Source organism: Myotis brandtii, unplaced genomic scaffold (genome assembly GCF_000412655.1).
Source record: "Myotis brandtii unplaced genomic scaffold, ASM41265v1 scaffold181, whole genome shotgun sequence".
NCBI lineage: Eukaryota > Metazoa > Chordata > Mammalia > Chiroptera > Vespertilionidae > Myotis > Myotis brandtii.
In genome coordinates, this window is record NW_005356712.1 from 2,712,326 (window position 1) to 2,724,082 (window position 11,757).

The window sequence follows — 11,757 nt, forward strand, 5'->3', positions numbered from 1 at the left end:
GGTGAGAGGGTGCAGGTCGGGCTAAGGAACCCTCCTCCCCCCCAGGGCATGAATGTGGTGCACTGGGCCTCTAGTAAAAATATATTTAAAAAAAGAAAAGAAAAACTGACAAATGGTTACTTATTGATTCCTGAATCCGATTCTCTTTAAGTTTGAGATTAAAAGGGTAACTCATATGAATTTGCTCCATGGTACTTGGGCTCAAAAACATTAACATTTCTTAATTCTTCTAGATTAAATATATTCGGCTCAGGTCCTCCGCTGATCCTTTCCCAAGCCAAGGTAGTCTGGAAATTCAGTCTATGGGGAGTTGGGTTCCTCCCCTTCCCTGGGGTCATTTAAGAATCCTAAGAGGCCGTGGGGAAATAGGCCAGGAAATTTGGAGAAGGGCTATCCGTGCTCAGTTCTTTCTGTAGTTTGTTGGAATAGATGCTCTGTGTCTGTACAAATGATCCCTTTGGAGATGGGCAGCTCTTGCTAATAGTGTGCTTTGCCTCAGTGTACAACTCAGCCACTCAGAACTTTTGCCATTGCTTCCAGCGGTTCCAAATTTAGACTTTCCTGTGGCCTCCTCTGAAGTCCTACCTACTCCTCCTTACCCCTTACGACTCCAGGTGGGGTCCAGGACCAATAGCATCGGCACCTCTGGGAGCTTCTTAGAAACGCCGAGTCTCCGGACCCACGCCAGACCTTCTGAATCAAAATTGCACTTTAGGTCTCCAGGCAATCCGTGTGCACGTGCCAGTGGGTCAGCCCTGGATACCACACGATGCAGCTCTGACCCACCATCCTGCTCCTCGCTGCTGCTCTGCATCCCTTGTGTGGAAGTCTTCAGGGAGCTGGGCCACTCCTCTCACACAGCACTCCCACCTCCTTCCCTCCAAGGGCCTGGCCTTTTGATAATTCAACTCCAAATCCCAAAGTTCCTAGGCACCTGAGCTCCCCTGAGGTAGGCAAACGCAACACCTCAGGACTCTGTGAGGCTTAATTGCTTGGGGGTGGGGCTGGGGGGCCGTAGTCTTTGTGATGAGTCCAGAGTAGAAAACAAGTCCAATTAATTTCTCAGTCACATTATTCTGTCACACTGATAACAGGCCCTCCAGGCTGGTAAAATAAAAAAATATTTCTTCTGGTATCTTTCCTGATTCTCTGCATTATTGCCCTGGGCTGGGCTCTCTGGGGTCATCATGATTGAAAAAGAGAAAAAGGTGTTAGTAAGGAGGTGATGGGGGTGTAGTTACATTCTTCCGGGCTCTGTTTGATGTAAGTCCAGGCTTGGATCACACTGCCCTTGGGTTTGTGAGGCTGAAAATGCAGAGACAAAAAAGCAGTTGGGCGAGTACCTGTTGTACAATCTCTATGCTAAACAAGGGGCCTGTCTCCCTCCCCTCAGGGAGATGTAGCGAAGTGAGAAATAGATCTTCATTTTGGCAAAAGACTGTAGATTCAGTTCGAGGACGAATAGTAATAAGAAAACGCAAGCTACTATCATTACGTTGTAGGGCAGAGTTGCACAACACTGCATTATAGAGTAGGTGCTACACAAAGAGCTGCTACTCATAGACATTTCATCCCGTCCCTCCAATCCCCCTAAACTCACTCTTTCAAAGCGTTTGGCCCAGCTTCAATGGCCGTGTGATTTTTAAAATGTATATTTTAGATAAATGCAATGCTGAAAAGTAAACAAGAGAGAGAAGTACTGAAAATGGATGAGCCAAGGCTGTCCCAAGTCAATGTGGAGGAGAATTTTTAAACTTGAAGGTCGTCCACGTGTTTCCAAGATATAAATGGGCAAAATATATTTTAAAAACCTCTTTCAAAATACGAGAAAATGTATTTTTTTTTTAAAAGGGAGGCCCCTTAAAATTAAATCTTGTTCCAAACTGATGAGACTTGGCAGATATGCAGGAAATTAAAATATCTGGCATGTTCATTACTATGAAGATTGGACAATTGTGTCTTGAAAAAGTCTTGAAATTTAAAGGTCATTTAAAGTACACATTTTAAAATTTTTTAACGAAAGCACATTTCTTCCTTAAAGGGGTCTAATTAAAGTTTCCTCAGTCTCATGGGAGTAGATTATTTTACACCCTCTGCTTTAAAATTTTTTCCTTAGTCTAAGGGGTATTAGACAAAAACAAATATTCAATATGTCATATTCTGGCAAGTGTCAACCGGAACTGGCTTGTTAAATATGGGTTATCTTCAGTTTGTGCCAATTAATTAAAATGTTTTCTTAATGCTAAATTTAAATAAGTCCTTGGTTTTTATACAACTTCTAATGTTATTCTGTTGCTCAGGTGATTTGAAATTATAATTGAGAATACATTTTGCAAAATTAACACATAAAAGGGCATCACTGGAAACATTTTCCATTGCATAACTCCAAATGCTATGGAAGTGGTTTGTGTGTTTGGATAGTCATGGGACTTAATTCCATACATACACATGTCAGAATTATCCATCTGCTTAACACCAGGAAGGGTAAGATCTTGGTGTACCCGATTGTGGAGAACTTGGTGTGATAAAATTTGCAAAATCAAACTCATGTTATTTCTTTAAAAATAATTAGTGAGATTAGAACGTTATTCCAAAATGGCAATATGGTATTATCAGAACAAGAAAACAAGGTAATTTATTCGTGTCTTCCCACACTCCTAAGTGACCACCAGGAAGACCCAGAGGGGTAATGAACTAAAGGTAATATTGCACACGCTAAGGACCCGGTGAATTTAATTTAAGCTTTAATATTAATCAAGTGAGATTGCACCTTCTCTCTTGAAATTGTAGATGCTAACATTCAAACAATGCCCTAAATAGACTTACACTGGGCAAGTACCTGCACATATTTAGTGCCAGTACTATAAACTACCTAGTACTAGTACTAAACTATAGTTAATACACTTATCTGTTGATTTGTAGCAAAAACAGAATGAGTGCTGTTTATCTGGGTAAAGTGATCACGGTAGATTGTCTGCAAAGGTGGCCACCAACAGTTCCTCCCATCCCTATGGGCTCCGGCAACTCCGTGCCCTCAAGGGATGAAGTCTCTGTCCTCTCTCCTTGAATCTGGGCTGGGCTTTGACTTGCTTTGACCCATAGATGTGGTGGATATTCAGTTCTGGGACTTCTAAGTTTGAGACTACAAGTTTTAACTCTAACCTGGGGGACACCATCTGCCAAGCCAAAAAGTCCAGGCTGTCCTGCTGGAGAAAGAGGCTGAAAGAAGTGACTCCAAACCGCCCGACGGCCAGAAAGGAGGCCCCCTGACAGCCAGAAGCACAGCTGCCTTCTCACACAGCCCCGAAGCCCAGCGTGGGCAGGAGGCCCACAGCCGCCCCTCGGAGCCCCGCGGTGTTCCTGCCCCACAGACTCGTGAGCAAATGAGATGATGGTCATCTGAAGCCGTTACGCTGAGGGGTGTGGCCTGTGATGCAGCAATAGGTAACTGATACAGAAAGGATTTTATCAATCCTTAAAATTGGGATTTATAAACTCTTAAAACTTGGTGGAGGTTGAGAAGAAAAGCCAGGTGGAATATGCATTCACCAAAGCTGACACAACGAAGGAGATTTTTTAACAAGTTCTTTTGAAAAAGCTTTGTGGCTGTGCTTCTAAGCCATTTTAGTTGCTGAGGTTTCTGTTATGGAGAGTGATTTATTTATAAGTTAGTTAATGTGCAACCTTGATTAGAGCAGTGACAAAAGTCGTCAGTTCAACACTTAGCTCATTTTCCCTCGCTATTATGTAAATGAGAAATTCCCAGGAAGCCCCGAGTAGGAATGGACAGTCGTATGGACTGGACCCTCTGCAATAGCATGCCGGGGCTGCAAATATTATCCACATAAAGCACACCGACATCCTTGTACGGCAATAGAAATATTCATATGCATATGGACCTAGATCTAAGTCCCCAATAAATTGATCGAGGTCTAAAATAACTTAAATATGACTTGTAATACTAGTACTGAGGTTTTTCTTTGCCTTTTTATTAAATTTATTGGGGTGACGCTGGTTAACAGAATCATCCAGGCTTCAGGTGCACAATTCCACATCACATCATCTGTACACTGTATCATTTGTTCACCACTCAAAGACAAGTCTCCTTCCATCACCATTTATGCCCCGATACCCCCCTCCACCTTCCTCCCACTGAATTTTTAAAAACAGCCATCCAGTGTTTTCAAGTTTGCCAGCATTTTGACAATGGGACGTGTGGAAACATGGCTAGAAGTTTTGCCGACCTCAAGTTTTTTTTTCCCATCTGCAAGATTGGTATAGATTTTTTTTTTAAGAGAAGAACAGTTAAATTAGCAGGTTTCATATAGATCAAATACTAGCTATATTTGGTGCCTGTTCACTGGAAAATTACATAAAAGAATAGTTAGGAGAGGAGAGGGGAAAAAAACAGTAAGAAGAGACAAATACGAGGGGGAGGAAAGAGTGGTTTATACATGAGGAAAGTATTAGCATCGGGCATTTTGTTCTATAATGTAACTGTTTAAGGTAAGAGAATAGGAGAAAAGTGGTAAATATACAGACAATAAGAGGAGAACAAAGTGACCTTTTTAAAAACCTGAGGGAAAGATCTAAACATGAGCCGACTGGGTTTCTATTTTTGGCAATATTTTGGACTAGATCATCTAAAAACTTTCCCACATTTCATAGTCATCTAGAAATGCTAGACAAAATATAGCGAACACCCCTGTCAGTGCCAGAACATAGGGACAGTCCGCAGGAGTCGGAAACGAGGGTGAGACACCAGGGTGGCTAGGGTGGGCGCATGCGGCGGGGGAGGGGATTGAGTTGTAATACTCCCGAAGGACAGGGGACAACAAGCTGGGGGGATTGGAACTGCAGCCTCCACACAAGCAAGGACCCCCAAAGAGCGCCACCTTTAGGGTGAGGGGTGGGAGAGGAAAAATCTGGGAGGTAACGAGGACGCTGATCTTTCTTATTCTGAGCAAGAACTGCCCTGCTGAATTTGTCACAATAAAACAACGCTCACATAGGTGTGGGGTTCAGATGTATACCGTGGGGAAACCCCAAGCCAAGAAATGAGCTGACCACAGACTCTGGAGGGACAAACCTTCGGCCTAGTGGTTTCCCCCAAATAAAGATCTACTCCTTCCAAACAGCAAAACACACAAGGAAACCCACCGTCCGCTGTGAGCAGGAGGCCACAGAAACAAACAAGCTCAGATCATTGGATTATGAGAGACTCGTTTAAAATTGGATTATAATGAAAGCCATGAATAAATTAATACAAACCAGAAAAGAATGACTCTTAAAATGGATGAGGTACTTTTGAAAAAGAAACTAGGACGCCTTTATTTTAGTAAAAGATTTTTCTCTTTCTTCTCATTGTCAGTGGAACGAAATATTCAACATGAGACTGCTCCTACATATTTTGTGTATTAACCAGAAGCAGTGAAATTTCCCCATGAGTCACTCATCGTTCAGCAAACATTAGGGCTCCCACAAGGTGCCCCTGACAGTGTCATGCCCTGGGGGGTACAGCAGGTGAAGGAGACAGACCCTGGGGCGGGTCAGAGAGACCTGTAGGCAAAACAGTCTGTTAATTACAAGTGTGATGCCTGGAACCAAGTGAAGGAAAGCAAAGGAAGACCAGGGTGGGAGGGGCTTAGGTGGACCCTAAAGGAAATGATGCTTCAGCAGAGACTCAAGAAATGAGTAGAACTGTGTCCTGATGATGAGGGAGCAGAGAAGCTGTCCAGGCAGAGAAGAGAGCGCATTGAGGCTGGTGCATTTGAGAGCCTGCAGGACCACAAAGGCCAGTGGGGCACGCGATGTGAGTGTGTATGTCACAACACCAGGCTGAATAGCTCCAGGGGCAGATGGTGACAAACCTCCTCGGCTCTGCCAAGCATTTTCGATTGGGATTTATCCTGCAGGCATTGGGAAACTTAGGAGAGGAGAGATCTTCCAACGTAGGCTTTTGAATTGTCCTTCTGGGGACCAGGTGCCAGATGGTTTACTCAACAGCAGACCTGTCATTCCTCAAGGTTGTTGTAAACAGGACTTGAGCTGCAAAAGGAAGTTCCTCTCCTGCCAGTTTTGGGGGAAAACGCTTGAAACCGTTCTGATGAGCATCGATAAGGGAATAAAACAGCAAAGAGGAAGTGAGAGTGGAAATATACCCACTGAGCATCCCTACATGGAAAAACCACGAGAAAAATATGTAGAACACGCTCCCATTTTTAAAAGATAGAAACAAAACCTAAAATTGTCCCTGCATGCGTGTGCGTGTGCGTGTGTGCGTGCGCACAGATAGGAAAAATATATTAAGATGAAAAGAAATCTGAAAGAGCTTCCAGACTCTTGTTCTTCAGGCTCCTATTGTGGAGAGTTGGGGAAGACAAAAATGTGCTACTTCCCGTTTTCAGATTCATGGCTGGTTATCTAAGGGGATGGAAAGGAGAAAAGCTTAAAATTCCAACAAGGTCATCATATGACCCCCTCACTGGAAATTAAGCTCCCTCGAAGTAAACCACAGGTTTTATTCATCTTTGAATTTCTCCAGTGCCTGGCACGTAAATGCCCAATAAAAGCTTATTAGGTTTGAGAATGAGAATATGGGAATTTGGGAATGCCCTGTGGGTTGTGTGGGAACTGGCAAGAAATTACTTTCTTGGGGAGTTAAATTCAACAAATATTCATTCAGCCTTTGTCATGCGCCACCCTGAGCTGGCACATCATAGGGTGAGGGGAGGTGGTTGTGTTTAGCAGCCCAAAGGCCGAACCTTAGCAACAAACAAAGGAAGCTTAGAGAGACGTGGACAAGGGCACCAGCTCTGGAGTCAGGAAGACCAGGGTTTGAATTAGGACTCTTCCATTTACTGGCTGTCGACCAAAGGCAAATAGCTTCACCTTTTGGGTTCCAAATTCCTTATCTGAAAATTAAGGGTTATAATAATGGTACCTACCTCAGAGAATATTTCGAGAAATAAGTACATATATTCATGTCAAGTACTTAGCCCATTGCTTGGGAGAAAGTAAACTCCCGATGTACATGAGATATTATTGTAGACAAATGTAGAGATCAAATTCAGTGTATCTGGCTGGTGCTACTCTTACCAATTACTCTAGAATATCTATTTGGTCACTTCGGTAGGCAGAATCATGGCCCGCCAAATATGTCCTAATTCCCAGAACTTGTAAATATGTTATCTTCCATGGCACATGGGACTTTGCAGATGTGATAAGTTAAAGATATATATTTTTTTAGATTTTATTTTCAATTACAGTTTACATTCAATATTATTTTGTATTAGTTTCAGGTGTACAGCTTAGTGGTAAGACAATCATATACTTTACAAAGTGGTTCCCTGCTATTTCCAGTCCCCACCTGGCACCATACACAGTTATCTCAATACTATTGACTGTATGCCCTGTGCTGGACTTTACGTCCCCTTGACTATTTTGTAACTACCAATCTATACTTCTCAATCCCTTCACCATTTTCATTCAACCCTCCACACCCCCCTCCCCTCTGGCAGCTACCAGTCCACTCTCTGTGTCTGTTCCAATTTTGTTTGTTCATTTATTTATTTATTTTTAGATTCTACATATGAGTGAAATCATGTGGTACTTGTCTTTCTCAGACTGACTTATTTCACTTAGCATAGAAACCTCTAGATCCATCCAAGCTGTTGCAAATGGTAAGATTTCATTATTAAAGATCTTGAGATGCAGAGATTATCCTATATTATGAAGCTAGGCCAAATGTAATCACAAGAGTCCTTATAAATGAAAGAGGGAGAAAGATGTGACAATGGAAGCAGAGGTTGGAATTAAGTGATTACTGGCTGGGATCATGAGCCAAGAATTGTGGGCAACCTTAAGAAGATGGAAAATGGGAAGACATAGATTGTCCCCTAGAATGAACACCTTGACTTCAGCCCAGCAAGATGATTTTGAACTTTCCACCTCCAGAATTGTATGATAATAAGTTGCATTGTTTTCAGCCAATGTGGAATCTTCAAATAAAAATAGCCCATTGGGAGACATATTTATTTCCTCTTCCTCCAAAAATCTGGCTAACAGACAATAAAGAGTGAAAAAAATATTAACCCACAAGGACAAAGAGAATGGGAGGAGAGACAACAGTGGATGAGAGATTTCAATAAATATTGGAAGACAAAGTTTGTTGGAGGGATTTACAGTTAAACATGACTTCTTCCAGCAAACCCACTTAGACAGTATTAAGGAACAAAATAGGTATGTGTTAGAGACAGATGTGCCACACCTGAGGGGAAAGCAGTTGGTAGCTTCCCAATCTAGCAATCTATACCCGGCCAAACTATCACTGAAGAGTAAGGTTAGAACAAAGATATTTTCGGGCATGTAGATACTTTAAAAAATCATCTCCCATTTATCTTCTTCTAGTAAAATTTTATAAATGTGTCCAATGAAATGAAAGAATAAAGTAAGAAAGAGTAAGATAAAACTAGCGAAGAAGAGATTCAAAATGGCTGAGAGGCAAAGGGAATGCTGAAGACAAACAGCAAAGAGATGGTTCAAAATGACAGCTATGCACCAGGTCCTACAGAGCAACTTATCCAGATTGGAGCAAGAAAATGGAGACTCTGGCAGCAAGTCTCCAGAAAGAACATGAAATTGATTCTTTGACTATAGAAAAAATATTGATAGGCCTGTAGCAGAGATGTCAGAGCAGTTGGAAAAGTACTTAGAAATAATACTTAGAAATCCAGGGGGGAAAAGTATATTATTAACTCTAGGGAAATAAAAGGGCTGTACAAGAAAGGAGGGCATCTACTTGGTTTGGTGGTAAGCAGTATTTATATGGTCATAATATAAACATTTCCCACTCCAAATTGCTGTGTAAGGATGTTGGAGAGATAGGAGGAGCTCAGTAAGGAGTGTGTTAGTGTGAGAGAAATGAGACGATAGCCATCCTAAAATTGATAAACCAAGAAATTGCAGTCTATGTTTCTTATTTAGAAGGATGGTGGTGGGTACCAGAAAAAAGGTATAAGGTTTGAGGGTGGTTGCCTCTATGGAATAGAACAAGAAAGGCATGATAGGGAAGGGTAGGAAACGGGGGTCTTTAAAATTAGGTGCTTTTCAACTCTATCGTTTTGAATACCTCATTTAATGGTTTGAAGAGAGTAATCCTATATAATAAAGAGCTAATATGCTAATTAGACTGAATAGCAGAACATCGTCTGGAACCGTCCGGACAACCAACACTTGTGGTTTTGCACAATCTTGTGCTCATGTGGAAGAGATTCGGTTGCGTAGTCGTTTTAGAAACGAAATTGCTGGGTCAAAGGGCATATGCCCTCCTGGAGGATTGTACACTCTCGCCTTGAGTATATGGAAGTGCTTGCTGGCCATGTCCTCACCAACCTTAGGTAATATGGCCCTTTTTAAATTTGCTATGCTGATGGGCAAAAAAGATCTCATTGAGTATACTTGTATTTTTCTGATTACTGTGGGAGCATCTCTTTGCATTTTTTATTGGCTGTCCATGTACTTCTGCTATGATGTAATCAGTTCTCTATTGTTGGATGTTTAGCCTGGTTATCAGCCCACTGCGTATATGAGATGACCAAACAGGAGGGTGAATATGGGAAGCTGTTTGAAATGCGTCCAATGACAATAAAATGACTGTAGAGACATTAAAAAATGATAACCCTGAGTCATCAAGTAGTTACACTGTATTTAGGAAGTAGAAGAGTGTTTTACAGAGCGTTCTATCAAAAGTGGTTAAAAATATGAAGTCTTGGTAATTTTTAAAAGCTGCCACTTACTGAACATCAACCATGCGCCGTCCTCGGTTAAGGCTTTTTATACATCATCTGATGTCACTGCCTCTCGGCTCGAACAGGTATCATCTCATTTTATACTGTAGAAAGGAAGGCTTCCGGAGACTTTCCCGAGTCACAAAGCACAGGAAGACAGTGGGTAGCTGGAGTCCAATCCAGATCTGCCTGACACCCTCGCCCTCCGAAGGTGACGTTGGAGGGAGGTCCTGAAGGCAGCATGGACCATGCCTACCAGCGCCTCACGTATCCTGCGGCTTTTGCTGATGTTCTTGTTCTTGCCTTTCGCTAATCCAGAGTCCATCAACCTTCAGAGACTTTATTGCAGTTCTGCACAATGTGTACGCCATGATTCAGCAGGAAATGACTTCAGGTGCTGCTTAGACACAATGTTCGCTGGCACTGAATCACCCCGTGAGGCGGCTCCCCGTGCGCCCCCTTCCAATCACTGCACCCAGGAGCGTCTCCACGTGCGCTAGGAAGTCTGTACCTCCTAACACTGGCCCATCCTTCCGTCTGAACAAAGACGCTGCTGCAGATTCAGGGCTTCAGCAGGTGACAGTGTGTAGGTAGAATTTAATCACATTATTTTAAAATATTATATTTACTTTTACAGTTATCATCTAATTATGGCAAGCTAATCTATTTTTCATTGGCACTAATGAAATAAATTTCCCTTTTAAGATAAATTTACTTTTGTAAAAATTGTCAGTCATTTCACTGAAAATTATAAGCATCCGCTGTTACAGGCTGTGAAATACTGTAATGGGACAAAACTGTGACTAAAGGGACCACTTGAAGGACATTTTGGAGACACGGCTTTACTGGATTCGTGAGAGCAGTATCTGGGCTACACAGGCGTCACTAGCTCTTAACTCTTCCTACTTTCTAATGTAAGGGCACATCACAATCATGTGAGATGCTTGTTAAAATGCAGATGACGAGGGCCTTAACCCCATAGGGTCCCGGTAGGTCTGTGGTGGGACCTGGGATTTATCAATTTTTTTAAATGATGTAGTCTTTTAAAAATTATGTTTTTATTGATTTTAGAGAGAGAGGAAGGGAGAGGGATATAGAAATATCGATCAGCTGCCTCCTGCATGCTCCCTACTGGGGATCAAGCCCAAAACCCGGGCCTGTGCCCTGGCAGGGAATCGAACTGACTACCTTTGGGTGCATGGAACAACGCTCAACCAACTGAGCCACCCCGGCCAGGGCTGGGACTTGGCAATTTTGATAAGCAACCCAGGTGGTTCTGATGTAACTGGACAGCATGTGGCACTTACGGAAATTCTGAACTGGGTCTCCCCGTTTTCACCTAGTGTGGACTTGAAAAAACAGACCCGTATGGAGGCTGCATGATGTCAGTCCATCATGCCCGGGGTGCCCTTGCCCTTGTGTTATCACAGTGGGCTCTGTTTCCAGAGGCAGCAGCAGTTCCATCTGATTTCCAGGCAGCACCGTAAGCACTCTGCGCATGTGGACTCATTTACTCCTCAGGGCAACCCCAGGAGGCAGGTACCACTATTGCCCTCCTTTTACAGGGCAGGAAGCCCAGACACCGAGAGACGAAATCACTCCCTTCAGGGCCAGGAGGTGGCAGAGCTGGGATTTGAACCTGGCCACCTGGCTCAGAGCCGGCATTCTTACCGGCCATGGTCACCTGCCTCTCCTTCAGCTCTGTGGTGATGAAGGGTCATCATGCCCACCAGTGCTCCATGTTCTACTAGGAAACCAGACTATTTGTAATTGGAAAGGAAGTGATATTGGAATCGAATGAATCAATGACTAGGTCTGTCTTTAAAAAAGCCAACGTTTGTACTTCCAATGGCGAAAACAAGCGTTTTAAATTTACCAAGAAAACCAAAGTGACTTATCTGATTCTGTGCACAAAAGCACAAGACAGAGGAAACCCTGTGGCCTGTCCCACTCAGCCTCTCCGACCCCC